Source organism: Pan troglodytes, chromosome 9 (assembly GCF_028858775.2).
Source record: "Pan troglodytes isolate AG18354 chromosome 9, NHGRI_mPanTro3-v2.0_pri, whole genome shotgun sequence".
Classification (NCBI taxonomy): domain Eukaryota; kingdom Metazoa; phylum Chordata; class Mammalia; order Primates; family Hominidae; genus Pan; species Pan troglodytes.
This window is the reverse complement of record NC_072407.2, coordinates 120,627,523-120,639,749: the sequence shown is the minus strand read 5'-3', so window position 1 is coordinate 120,639,749 and position 12,227 is coordinate 120,627,523. Positions and strand designations below refer to the sequence as shown.

The 12,227-nt window shown below is 51.1% G+C and overlaps 1 long non-coding RNA gene across 1 annotated transcript; it reads right to left on the bottom strand.

The window, feature by feature from the left end:
• Window positions 1-1,656: 1,656 nt before the first annotated feature.
• Window positions 1,657-2,588, bottom strand: LOC134807281 (uncharacterized). Its single transcript, XR_010147325.1, has 2 exons — window positions 2,454-2,588; window positions 1,657-1,820 (listed from the first exon to the last, which is right to left on the bottom strand). It is a non-coding gene; the product is annotated as an uncharacterized LOC134807281 (long non-coding RNA).
• Window positions 2,589-12,227: the final 9,639 nt, after the last annotated feature.

The window sequence follows — 12,227 nt, the reverse complement described above, 5'->3', positions numbered from 1 at the left end:
TCCTTCACCCTCTTCCTACAGTGAGGTCTGCCTCTCACATCCAGAGGGAGGTTGAAGTTAGGCCAGGCAGAGGCGTGCTACAATATCCCTAGGACATTAGAACCTGGACGGAAATGTAATGGGAATGAAGGAAAGCATGTGACCGGAAGGCCCCTTGAGAAGAGAGCAGATGCTCAGAGGAAGGATCTGCTTGAGATTCCCTTCAGCTGTGACAGAAATCTGAAAACCAGAGGCTTAAACAACTATGAGGGTTGTTTTTTCATATCACAGAAGTCTAAGGCTGTCGTGACTCGAAGTTGCCATCGAGAACCCAGTCTCTTTTCACCTTCCTGGGCTGCCATCTGAAGCAGGTGGCTGTCAGCTGAGGTTTACTGCCTTGTGGATGCAAGGTGGCTGCTGCAGTGCCAAGCCTTTCATCTGCATCAAGGCAGGAAGAGGGAGGGCAAAGGACTCAACGCAGAGCTGGTTGAGTCTCTCCCCTTTTAGGAGCCTGCCTCGGATCCTTTTGCAGTGACGTCCACTTATGTCTCATTTGCCAGAACTGGGTCCCTGGCCACCCTGAACTGTAGGGGAGCCTGGAAAATCAACTTAAACAAAGCTGGTCACGCTGATACCCTGAGAACAGGCATTGAGAAGGAAACTAGTAGCTTTTCCTCAAAGAAATAATTTGCAGTGGGGACAATAAGACTTCCCTCCCCTAAGCTGCTTTCTAAGGATGGTGGGCCCAGGAGGGCTCAGAGGCCTTGCTGCATGGGGTGAAACTTGGGGTCAGAGCTGAGTTGCTGAGGACAAAGAAGAGGCTGAGCTGCGTCTCCTGTGGTGCCCTTCCCAGCCCTTCACACAGCTTGCAGCTTCTCCTTGAAATCAAAGCTGAACCCATATTTTAAAGTGTTCTGTTTTCCCACCAATGATGTATCTGCTTGTAAGTATGTTAAGAAAGACTGGGCAGACAAGCTAAGTGGTGAGATGTGGGTGGGGACTCAGGTACATGCAACCCCGAGGGCAGCCCAGAGCTGCGTCCTTATGGGCCAGGGCTTCACCATATTGGTCAGGCTGGTCTCAAACTCCTGACTTCAGGTGATCCGCCTGCCTCGGCCTCCCAAAGTGCTGGGATTACAGGCATGAGCCACTGTGCCCAGCCCTATCTTCCTTTTAGACTTGTAAGAGATCTCTACATATTACAGATACCAATATGTACATAGGATACCAATTTAAAGGGACACCAAATGATTGTGTCAACATTCCAGGCTGAGGTTGCATTCAGGGGTACGGTCCTGCGCTCTGCAGGAGTACGAAGTCCCGGCCCACAAAGCCCCTTTGGTGGAGGTCAGACTCCTCCTAACCGTACACACACAGGTATCACTCTTAGATTTACAGTCAGAATTAGAGACATTGAGACATTTTAAAAACAGGAGCGTGTGAGCTGAAATATAAATTTCCACCTTCCTTTGACAAATCAGGATCCCCCAGCCCCATAGCAGCCACCCTCTGAGCAGTGGCCTCCCTTACACAGGAATACGCTTCCGGTTCAGCCCAGTTCCCGTCACCCCAAGACTAGGTCCCCAACACTCACTTCCCCCTTGCACTGTTGGCTCCCTTATCCCCAACATATTTTGCACATTCCTATTACTGGAATTTGAGTTTGCAACACTGACCTAGAGCAAAGCCTTCAATTTATATACAGGCAACGAGGAATGGTAGAGGTTCTTGCCCAAGGGCACACAGCCTATGATGGTACAGCCAGGCCTTCAGTGGGGTCTCCTGGGAACTAGTGTCTCCCGGAGATCAACTAACACTGTGAATCCCTGGGACTGCAGAGCCTGTGGGGGAGAAAGGGAATGTAACTTGAGTTGGGGTCACTTGGTTGCATCTGAATTTGCTGGTATTGGGCTGTGGCAGTGGAACTCCTGGCCTGGCAGGGAGATGCCTAGTTGTCTGGGCATGGTAGCTCCCTCACCCCATGCCCCGTTCCCACGGGGAGAGAGGAAGCCACAGTGGTTGAGGTGAAAACCAGAGGTCGTGCAGCCCTGGCAGACAGAGGCAACCACGGACAGCTGCAGCAGGCTGGTGACTGGCCCACAGGCACCCTCCACACCCTTTCTGCAAAAATTGCTGTCGTGTGCAGAATTTCGGAAACGTGCAAAGCCTGAGAGTGGGTGCTCAGGAGCCCTCCCTGGTGTGTGCAGGCGGCCCTCGGTGACTCAGCCCAAACACCAACCATGGGCATCAGGCAGCTGAGGGTTAAAAAAAAAAAAAAGTTTTTGATGCACAGATGGCTGTGGTTTGAGTAGAGGAGTAGGAGGAGAGAAATGGAGCCTTCCTTGTCTTGCTCCAGGCTCTGGTTGAGGCGTAGGCCCTGCTCAGGGAGGAGGAGGCGGCAATGAGGCACACAGGCTGGGGGTCAGGCTGCGAAACAGCAAGCCTGCCCCTTGGTGGTCTGCCCGCTGCCCTACCTGTGTCCTCCCCACCAGCTCCTCCTCTCCTCTTGTTTCAGGGAGTTCTCTCCTCCTCTGTCTCCCCTCACTGCAGGCTCATGTCCTGTTTACCCTCTGGGATCTCTCCTGTCCAAGGATGACTCAGAGATGGGCCTGGAACATCAGGAGAGCCGGAATGCAAGAAAATAGAGATGAGTTCGGGCCTGCCCTCATGACCAACCCACCAGCCTTGGGCAAATCCCTGCAACCACTGTGTGGTTCTCTGCAGAATGAGGGGCTTGGCCTGAATGAACTTGAGGCCCCTTGTGCAGTCATAATAGGCCCCATAATAGGCACTGGACCTGCAGGCCTGATACAAGATGCAGCTGCCAGAGCCTGGCCTGAGGTCCAAGAGCCCACTGGCCAGAGCCTGTCCTCCCTCCCTCTCCTCCTCCAAGCTGCCCCTTGAACTGTGCAGGCCTCTTCTCAGGATTGTTCTAGCAAACTTTCTGCTCCAGCTTCCTAGTCTGGGTGTGAGAGGCGGCCTAAGGGCCTGACCACAGCACCCGGGCTCAAGCCCCGACCCTAATATTCTCTCTGTGACCCAGGGCAGGTCAAGGCTCTTTCCTAAGCCTGAGTTTCCATCACCAGGGACAGAGATGAGTGACCCTGTCCTGTCTCCTGGACTCAGGCGATGTCCACCCTTCGTTCCACATGGATTTATGGAGCTGTGGCCACATCAGCCACTTTACCAGCTCCTGCAAGAACAATAATAATAGAAGAAAAACAGCTGGGCACGGTGGCTCATGCCTGTAATCTCAGCACTTTGGGAGGCCAAGGTGGGAGCTATCATCTGAGATCAGGAGTTCAAGACCAGCCTGGCCAACATGGTGAAACCCCATCTCTACGAAAAATACAAAATTAGCCGAGCATGGTGGCGCATGCCTTGTAATCCCAGCTACTCGGGAGGCTGAGGCAGGAGAGTCGCTTGAACTTGGGATGTGGAGGTTGCAGTGAGCCAAGATCGCGCCATTGCACTCCAGTCTGGGCAACAAGAGAGAAACTCTGTCTCAAATAATAATAATAATAATAATAATAATAATAATAATAGAAGCAAAACAGTAACAGAAGCACGGTTTGAAGTAGAGAGAAGTTAGGGCCCGCTGGTGTGGGTGAGCGGAGGGTGTGTTAGAGAGGATGGGGAGGGACAGTGTCTCTGAGGAGGTGATGTGTGAGCAGAATTGTGGCAGGAACCATTGCTGAGCTGATCTGGGAGAGGACAGTCCAGGCACGGAAAGGGCCGTGCAGAGGCCCTGAGGCGCTGTTCAGGGATTGAGAAGAAGGCCTGTGTGACTGGGGCAGAGTGGGAACAGGTCCAGGGAAAGCGGGGCTCCAAGCAAGAGGGTCTGGGCTTGGGCTCCAGTGGTAGGACTAGGGATGGGATAAAACCCCAAACCCTTTCCCCAGATGAGGGGATGTGGATGAGCAAAGTAGCTCAGGACGGGGCTGAGCAAGCAGTAGCCCTGATTCCGCCTGAGACGGAGGCCTGGCCCAGGAGCTCAGGGAAGGAGAGCCCAGCAGGCAGTGAACATCTACCCAGTGATGCCAGAGACAGTGCAGGCAGCCCAGAGGAGACAGGACAGGCTGGGGTTTCCTGGGGAGGGTGGGGAGCCTTCCTGGAGGAGGTGAGGCGTTAGAGTAGATGCTGCCCGTCTGACCTCAGAAGTTCTTTCTAGAGGGCTCCTGTAGGGCCCAAAGGCAGCACTGCCCCAGGGAACGACTCCCAGGCCACAAAGTACAGAATCCTGCGGGCGCAGCGCTTGGCCGCCCTGAACACAGTCCTGTGGGATGAGCAGACCAGTGCCTGGTTCGACTACGACCTTGAGAACAAGGAGAACGGGGAGTTTTACCCATCCAACCTCACTCCACTCTGGAACGGGTGTTTCTCTGACCCTGGCGTGGCGGACAAGGCTCTGAAATACCTGGAGGTGAGGGCACAGAAGGTGGCTCTGGCCCACTGCAGGCAGCACTGCCCCCTCCCGACCCTGAGCAGGACCTGCAGGGGAGGGCGCTTCCTCCGGCTATGCCCCTTGTCCCAGCCAGCGGGTCCCGCCGAGCCACCGGGGGGCAGCTGTGAGCCGAGAAGAGAAGGGCCAGGAAAGGGACATCTGGCTTCCCGCCGGGCCCAGCGTCGTGGCTCCCAGTCCAGCCCCACCCACAGTCACGGGAATGTCTGGAACCTTCTAGGGCAGCCAGATCCTGATCTACCAATATGCCCCAGAATTGGATCCGAACCAACTTTGATATCTACCAGCAAGTCAGCCATGTATGAGAAGATGAGCTGGCCTGAGCCCTCCCCGCACCCCCAGGGCGTCCCCGTGGTGAGGCAGGAGGGTCAGGCTTGGCAGGGCTCAGGGCAAGCGCAGCTGGGATGGTGGCGGCGCCCAGTGGGCACTCCTGGGCACTGCAGGGGCTGCTGGGAGGCAGAGCGGCTTCTCCCGACAAGGATCCCGTTGTTTGTTGTCCCTGTGGCTGGGGGTGGGTGGGTGGGGGCAGTGCCTGACCTACGGCCCGCCCTCTTATTCCCAGTATGACATTAGCAACGGTGGAGAGCCCGGTGGCGGAGGGGAGTATGAAGTTCAGGTGAGCAGGCCAGGGGTGGGCTGGCCATCACCCTACAGGGAACTCCTGGGCTCTGCTGCCCACGACCTCCGCCCCAGGCCTCAGTGTGCTCACCTGCATGTGGGCCTGGAGGAGGAGCTGACTGGTGCTCCCTGTACCGCTAGGGTTAGGCAGGGCCAGTGCCCCTGGGGGGAGAGCCCACAGCCCCCACTGAGAGGTGACAGCGTGCTGGCAGTCCTCACAGCCCTCGCTCGCTTTCGGCGCCTCCTCTGCCTGGGCTCCCACTTTGGCGGCACTTGAGGAGCCCTTCAGCCCACCGCTGCACTGTGGGAGCCCCTTTCTGGGCTGGCCAAGGCCGGAGCCCACTCCCTCAGCTTGCAGGGAGGTGTAGAGGGAGAGGCGAGAGCGGGAACCGGGGCTGCGCGCGGCGCTTCCGGGCCAGGTGGAGTTCCGGGTGGGCGTGGGCTTGGCGGGCCCCGCACTCGGAGCAGCCGGCCGGCCCTGCTGGCCCCGGGCAATGAAGGACTTAGCACCCGGGCCAGCGGCTGCGGAGGGTGTACTGGGTCCCCCAGCAGTGCCGGCCCACCGGCGCTGCGCTCGATTTGTCACCGGGTCTTAGCTGCCTTCCCCCGGGGCAGGCCTCGGGACTGCAGCCCGCCATGCCTGAGCCTTCCCCCGCCTCCCTGGGCTCCTGTGCAGCCCGAGCCTCCCCAACGAGCACTGCCCCCACTACACGGTGCCCAGTCCCATCGACTACCCAAGGGCTGAGGAGTGCAAGCACACGGCGGGGGACTGGCAGGCAGCTCTACCTGCAGCCCCGGTGCAGGATCCACTGGGTGAAGCCAGCTGGACTCCTGGGTCTGGTGGAGACGTGGAGAACCTTTATGTCTAGCTCAGGGATTGTAAATACACCAATCGGCACTCTGTATCTAGCTCAAGGTTTGTAAACACACCAATCAGCCCCCTGTGTTTAGCTCAGGGTTTGTGACTGCACCAATCGACACTCTGTATCTAGCTGCTCTGGTGGGGCCTTGGAGAATCTTCGTGTCCATACTCTGTATCTAACTAATCTGATGGGGAAGTGGAGAACCTTTGTATCTAGCTCAGGGATTATAAACGCACCAATCAGCGCCTTGTCAAAACAGAACACTGGGCTCTACCAATCAGCAGGATGTGGGTGGGGCCAGATAAGAGAATAAAAGCAGGCTGCCCGAGCCACCAGCGGCAATCCGCTGGGGGGTACTCTTCCACACTGTGGAAGCTTTGTTCTTTTGCTCTTTGCAATAAATCTTGCTACTGCTCACTTTTTGGGTCCACACTGCTTTTATGAGCTGTAACACTCACCACGAATATCTGCAGCTTTACTCCTGAAGCCAGCGAAACCACGAGCCCACCGGGAGGAACGAACAACTCCAGACGTGCTGCTTTAAGAACTGTAACACTCGCCGTGAGGGTCCGCGGCTTCATTCTTGAAGTCAGTGAGACCAAGAACCCACCAATTCCGGACACACCACCAAGGGTTTGGGGCTTCCCCAGAAACCTGGCCTCACTGCCCTGCCTCTCCCAGGAGGGCTTTGGCTGGACGAATGGCGTGGTCCCGATGCTACTGGACTGCTATGGTGACCGGCTGCCCTCAGGGGCCCAGCTGGCTTTCTTGGAGCCCCACTGTCTGGCAGCCATCCTTTTTCTCAGCCTCCTGCCACAGTGACAGCCCTCCCCTCCTCACGTGGCCCCAGCTCCTGTCCCATTAAACCCCTGCACCAGTTCCTGTCTTCCCCTGCCTCTTCATGCCCTCCTACCTCCCAGCCTGTCCTCTGATCACAGTGAGGTGGGGGGCAGGGTCATGACCTGGAGGTCATGAGTAGGGGCCTAGCTCCCTCCTGGAACCTTCAATAGGGTGGAAATCCTGCTCTGGGGGGAAGACCTATCCCTCCTACCCCAAGCGCCCCAGCGCCAAGCCCCACACCTCCAGCCTTCCACTCACTTCTTTAGTCCGAAGGCTTTGCAAGTACTGAAAACCCCAGCCTGGGCCCAGGCAACCAAGGGCTCAATGCTGGGAAGGAGAGCAGGGGAGGTGGGGCCCGAATAAATATGTATAATTTATTTCTGCCCCTGATATTATTCCTTCAAAGGAGTCTGAATTTGAATGGATTGTCTCTGATCTATTTATCCCCCAGGGCATCGTTAAAACAATTGTAAAATCAGCTGGCAATTAGTGGAGTTTAACTGCTGGATGTGCTCAGGGAAAGAGAGGAAGGGAGCCCTGCCAAGACCACTGTCACCCCAGAGTGGCTGTAGCCATCCCCAAAGCTGTGTCTCCCCGAGGAGCAACCTCATGGGCTTAACACAGAGGGTGGGAAATGGACCAGGAACGTAATTCAGCCAGTTGCTCCCCAAACACACAAATGAACAATAGCACGCTCTGGGTAGAGTGTGGTGAGGCAGCCAGTACCCAGCATTGCTACAATATGTTATCTAAAATGTTTGTTTTCCTACAAAAAATTACAAGACACACACAAAAAAACAAAAGTATGACACACACACACACACATACAAGCAGGCAAGAGAAATTGTCTTATAGGAGTGACCACTAGGCTGGGCACGGTGGCTCATACCTGTAATCCCAGCACTTTGGGAGGCCGAGATGGGTGGATCACCTGAGGTCAGGAGTTCGAGACCAGCCTGGCCAACATAGTGAAACCCTGTCTTCTACTAAAAATACAAAAATTAGCTGGGTGTGGTGGCGGGCGCCTGTAATCCCAGCTACTCGGGAGGCTGAGGCAGGAGAATCGCTTGAACCCAGGAGGTGGAGGTTGCAGTGACCCAATATTGCACCGCTGCCCTCCAGCCTGGGCAACAGAGCGAGACTCCATCTCAGAAAAAAAAGTGACCACTATATACTAAGGAAAGGGTATCAATAAACAGATGGAAAGTATTAAAAAGGGCCAGGGGTTATAGTGGCTCACCCCTGTGGTCCCAAAATTTGGTAGGCTGAGGCAGGCAAATCATTTGAGCCCAGGAGTTCAAAACCAGCCAAGGCAACATAGTGAGACCCCATCTCTACAAAAATAAAAAATTAGCAGGTGTGGTGGTGCACACCTGTAGTCCCAGCTACTCAGGACGCTGAGGTGAGATTGCTTAAGCCCAGGAGGTGGAGGCTGCAGTGAGCTGTGATTGTGCCACTGCATTCCAGCCTGGGCAACAGAGCAAGATCCTGTCTCAAAAATGATAATAATAAAAAAATAAAAATTAAGAAAGGGCTGGGTGTGATGGCTCACACCTGTAATCCCAGTGCTTCGAGAGGCCAAGGCAAGACGATCACTTGAGGACAGGATTTCAGCGCCAGCCTGGGCAACATAGTGAGCTGTAATTTTTAAAATTAGCCAGGCATTATGGCACATGCCTGTAGTCCCAGCTATTTGGGAGGACAAGGTGGAAGGATTGTTTGAGCCCAGGAGTTCAAGGTTGCAAGGAGCTGTCATTGAGCCACTGCACTCCTGCATGGGTGACAGAGGAAAACCCTGTCTCTAGAAAATAAAAGAAAAAGAAAATACAAAGAGAACTGGCCAGGCACGGTGGCTCATGCCTGTAATCCCAGCACTTTGGGAGGCCAAAGTGGGAGGATCACCTGAAGTCAGGAGTTCGAGACCAGCCTGGCCAACATGGTGAAACCCTGTCTGTACTAAAAATACAAAAATTAGCTGGGCGTGGTGGGGCATGCCTGTAATCCCAGCTACTGGGGAGGCTGAGGCAGGAGAATCGCTTGAATCCAGGAGGCAGAGGTTGCAGTGAGCCGAGATTGTGCCATTGCACTCCAGCCTGGGCGACAGAGTGAGACTCTCAAATTAAAAAAAAAAAAAAAAGAACTAAATGGGGGTTTCTTGTTTCTGGCTTAGGGTGTAAGGAGTGTGGCAACTGTCACTCCATCTTAACAACAGTAAAAAGCTGAATAAACAACACCAGCAACTCTTCTTAGATCTGTCAGAGAATTAAGGTCACAGAGCAAATTAAGGTCACAGAGCTGCCTCCAAAACTGGAGACAGACAGGCAGATACAGAGAGTCACAACTTACCAGAGTAGACACCTCCACACTGGGTTTCTTTTACCCAGTACTGGTTTGGTTTCAAGAAAAAACTAGAAGTCTTACTAAAAGGCAGAAAATACCACTTGAAGAGACAGGGGGTATCAGAACCAGACTCAACTATAGCGGGGATGTTGGAATTATCCGGCTGGAAATTTGAAACAACTATGATTAACATGCCAAGGGTGCTCATGGAAAAAGTAGACAACATGCAAGAACAGATAAGTAATTTAAGCAGAGGGATGAAAATTCTAAGAAAAAAACAAAGAAGTACAATGAGGAAAAAAAAACACAAAGGAAGTGCCTTTGATCAGCTCTTTAGTAGACTGGACATAGCTGAGGAAAGAATCCATGAACTTGAGGATATGTCAATAGAAACTTCCGAAACTCAAAAGCAAAGAGAGGCAAGACTGAAACAGACAGAACAGAATATCCAAAACTGTGGGACAATGACAAAAGGCATCACATATGCATTAATGGGAATACAGAGCAAGAAAGAGGGAACTGAAGATACATTTGAAACGATAATGAATGAGAATTTCCCCAAATTTGTATCAGACACCAAACCACAGATCCAGGAAGCTCAGAAAATACTAAGGAAGACAGATGCCCCCCAAAAAGAAGAAAAAATCAACACCTAGGCATATTATATTCAAATTGCAGAAATTCAAAGATAAAAAGTCTTGGAAGAGGGCAGAGGAGTAAAAAAACCTTACCTATGGAGGACCAAGGATAAAAATAACACCAGACTTCTTAGAAACCATGCAAGGAAGAAGAGAGCCATGTGAGATATTTAAAGCATTGACAGAGAAGAAGACCCCACAAACCTATAATCCCTAGAATCTCTTTCCTGCAAAACCATCCTTCAAAAGTGATGGAGAGGCCAGCACAGTGGCTTATGCCTGTAATCCCAGCCCTTTGGGAGGCCGAGGCAGGCAGATGGCTTTGAGCTCAGGAGTTTGGGACCAGCCTAGGCAACATGGTGAAACCCCGTCTCTACAAAAAAAAATACAAACTTTAGTGGTGGCACATGCCTGTGGTCCCAGATACTTTGGGGGGCTGAGGCTGGAGGATCACTGGAACCTGAGAGGCGGAGATTGCAGTGAGCCGAGATAGCACCACTGCACTCCAGCCTGGGCAACAGAGCAAGAATCTGTCTTAAAAAAAAAAAAAGAAAAGAAAAGAAAGAAAAGAAAAAGAAAAAAAGGAAAAAAAAGTGATGGAGAAATGAGAACTTTCACAAGCCAAGGAAAATTGAGAGAATCTGTAGACCTGTCTTGCAAGAAGTATTTAAAAAAAAAAAACTTCTTCAGAGAAAAGAAAGATGATATAAGTTAGAAACTTTGAACTACATAAACAAGGGAAGAGCTTTAGAGAAGGAATAAGTGAAGGTAAAATAAAAGCTTTTACTTTTCTTATCCTTAGTTAATCTAACAGATAATGGTTTGTTCAAAATAAAACAGGGCATTTATCCAAAATGCTTGATACCAGGAGAATTTTGGATTTTGGATTTTTTTTTTTGAATTTTGAAATATTTGCAATATACTTACTGGTTCAAAATCCCAAATCTGATCATCCAAAATCTGAAATGCTTCAGTGAGCATTTCCTTTGATCATTATGTCTGTACTCAAAAAGTTTTGGATTTTGGAGCATTTCAGATTTTGGCTTATCAGATTTGGGGTGCTCAATCTGTAATAGCAACTGTGTATTCAACGATTCTAGTTTATGGATAAGGGAACTGAATGACAGCAATGATAGAAGGGACAGGAGGGAGAAGTTAAGACTACTTTGTTATCATAAGGTACTTGCACTACCATGAAATGTAGTGTTATTTGAGTAGACTTGGTTAGTTGTAAACGTATAATACTAAAAAAAGAACTGCTGGAGGCCGGGCGTGGTGGCTCATGCCGGTAATCCCAGCACTTTGGGAGGCTGAGGTGGGTGGATCACGAGGTCAGGAGTTCAAGAACAGCCTGGCCAATATGGTGAAACCCCATCTCTACTAAAAATACAAAAATTAGCCGGGTGTGGTGGTGGGCACCTGTAGTCCCAGTTACTCAGGAGGCTGAGGCAGGAGAATCACTCAAATCCAGCAGGCGGAGGTTGCAGTGAGCCAAGATCATGCCATTGCACTCCAGCCTGGGTGACAGAGCAAGACTTCGTCTCAAAAAAAAAAAAAAAAAAAACTACTGGCTGGGCATGGTGGCTCATACCTGTAATCCTAGCACTTTGAGAGGCCAAGGTGGGAGGATTGCTTGAGCCCAGGAGTTTGAGACCAGCCTGCACAATATAGTGAGGTGTTCCCCCAGAACAAAGCCAGTCTGCATAATGGGCAGAAGATCTGAATCACTATAAACCTTGCTTAAAAGAAGACATACAAGTCGCAAACAGGTATATGAAAAGGTGCGCTACATAACTGATCATCAGAGACATGCAAATCAGAACTACAATGAGATATTATCTCACTCTGGTTAAAATGGCTTTTATCCAAAAGACAGGCAATAACAAATGCTGGTGAGGATGTGGAGAAAAGGAACCCTCATATACTGTTGGTGAGAATATAAGTTAGTACAATCACTGTAGAGTCATGTGTTTTTTTAAAGAACATTGGCTGGGCACGTTGGCTCATGCCTGTAATCCTAGCACTTTGGGAGGCCAAGGTGGGTGGATTGCCTGAGCTCAGGAGTTCAAGACCACCCTGGGTAACATGATGAAACCTCGTCTCTACTAAAATACAAAAAATTAGCCTGGTGTGATGGCAGGCTAATAAGTAAGTAAGCCCTTACTAATAAGTAAGCCCAGCTACTCAGGAGGCAGAGGTTGCAGTGAGCTGAGTGACCAAAAGTTGGTCCTATGAAAAGATCAACAAAATTGACAGAGAAGACACACATAAAATCAGAATGAGTGCAGAGGCACTACTATCAACCTTACAAAATTGAAAATAGAATACTATAAACAAGTATATGCCAACAAATTAGATAACCTAGATGAAACAAAAAAATTCCTAGAAACAGAAATTATCTAAACTGATGCAAGAAGTAAAAAGTCTCAATAGGCGTGACAAGTAAAGAGATGGCAGTAAAAAACCTTGCAATAAAAAAAGATGTTT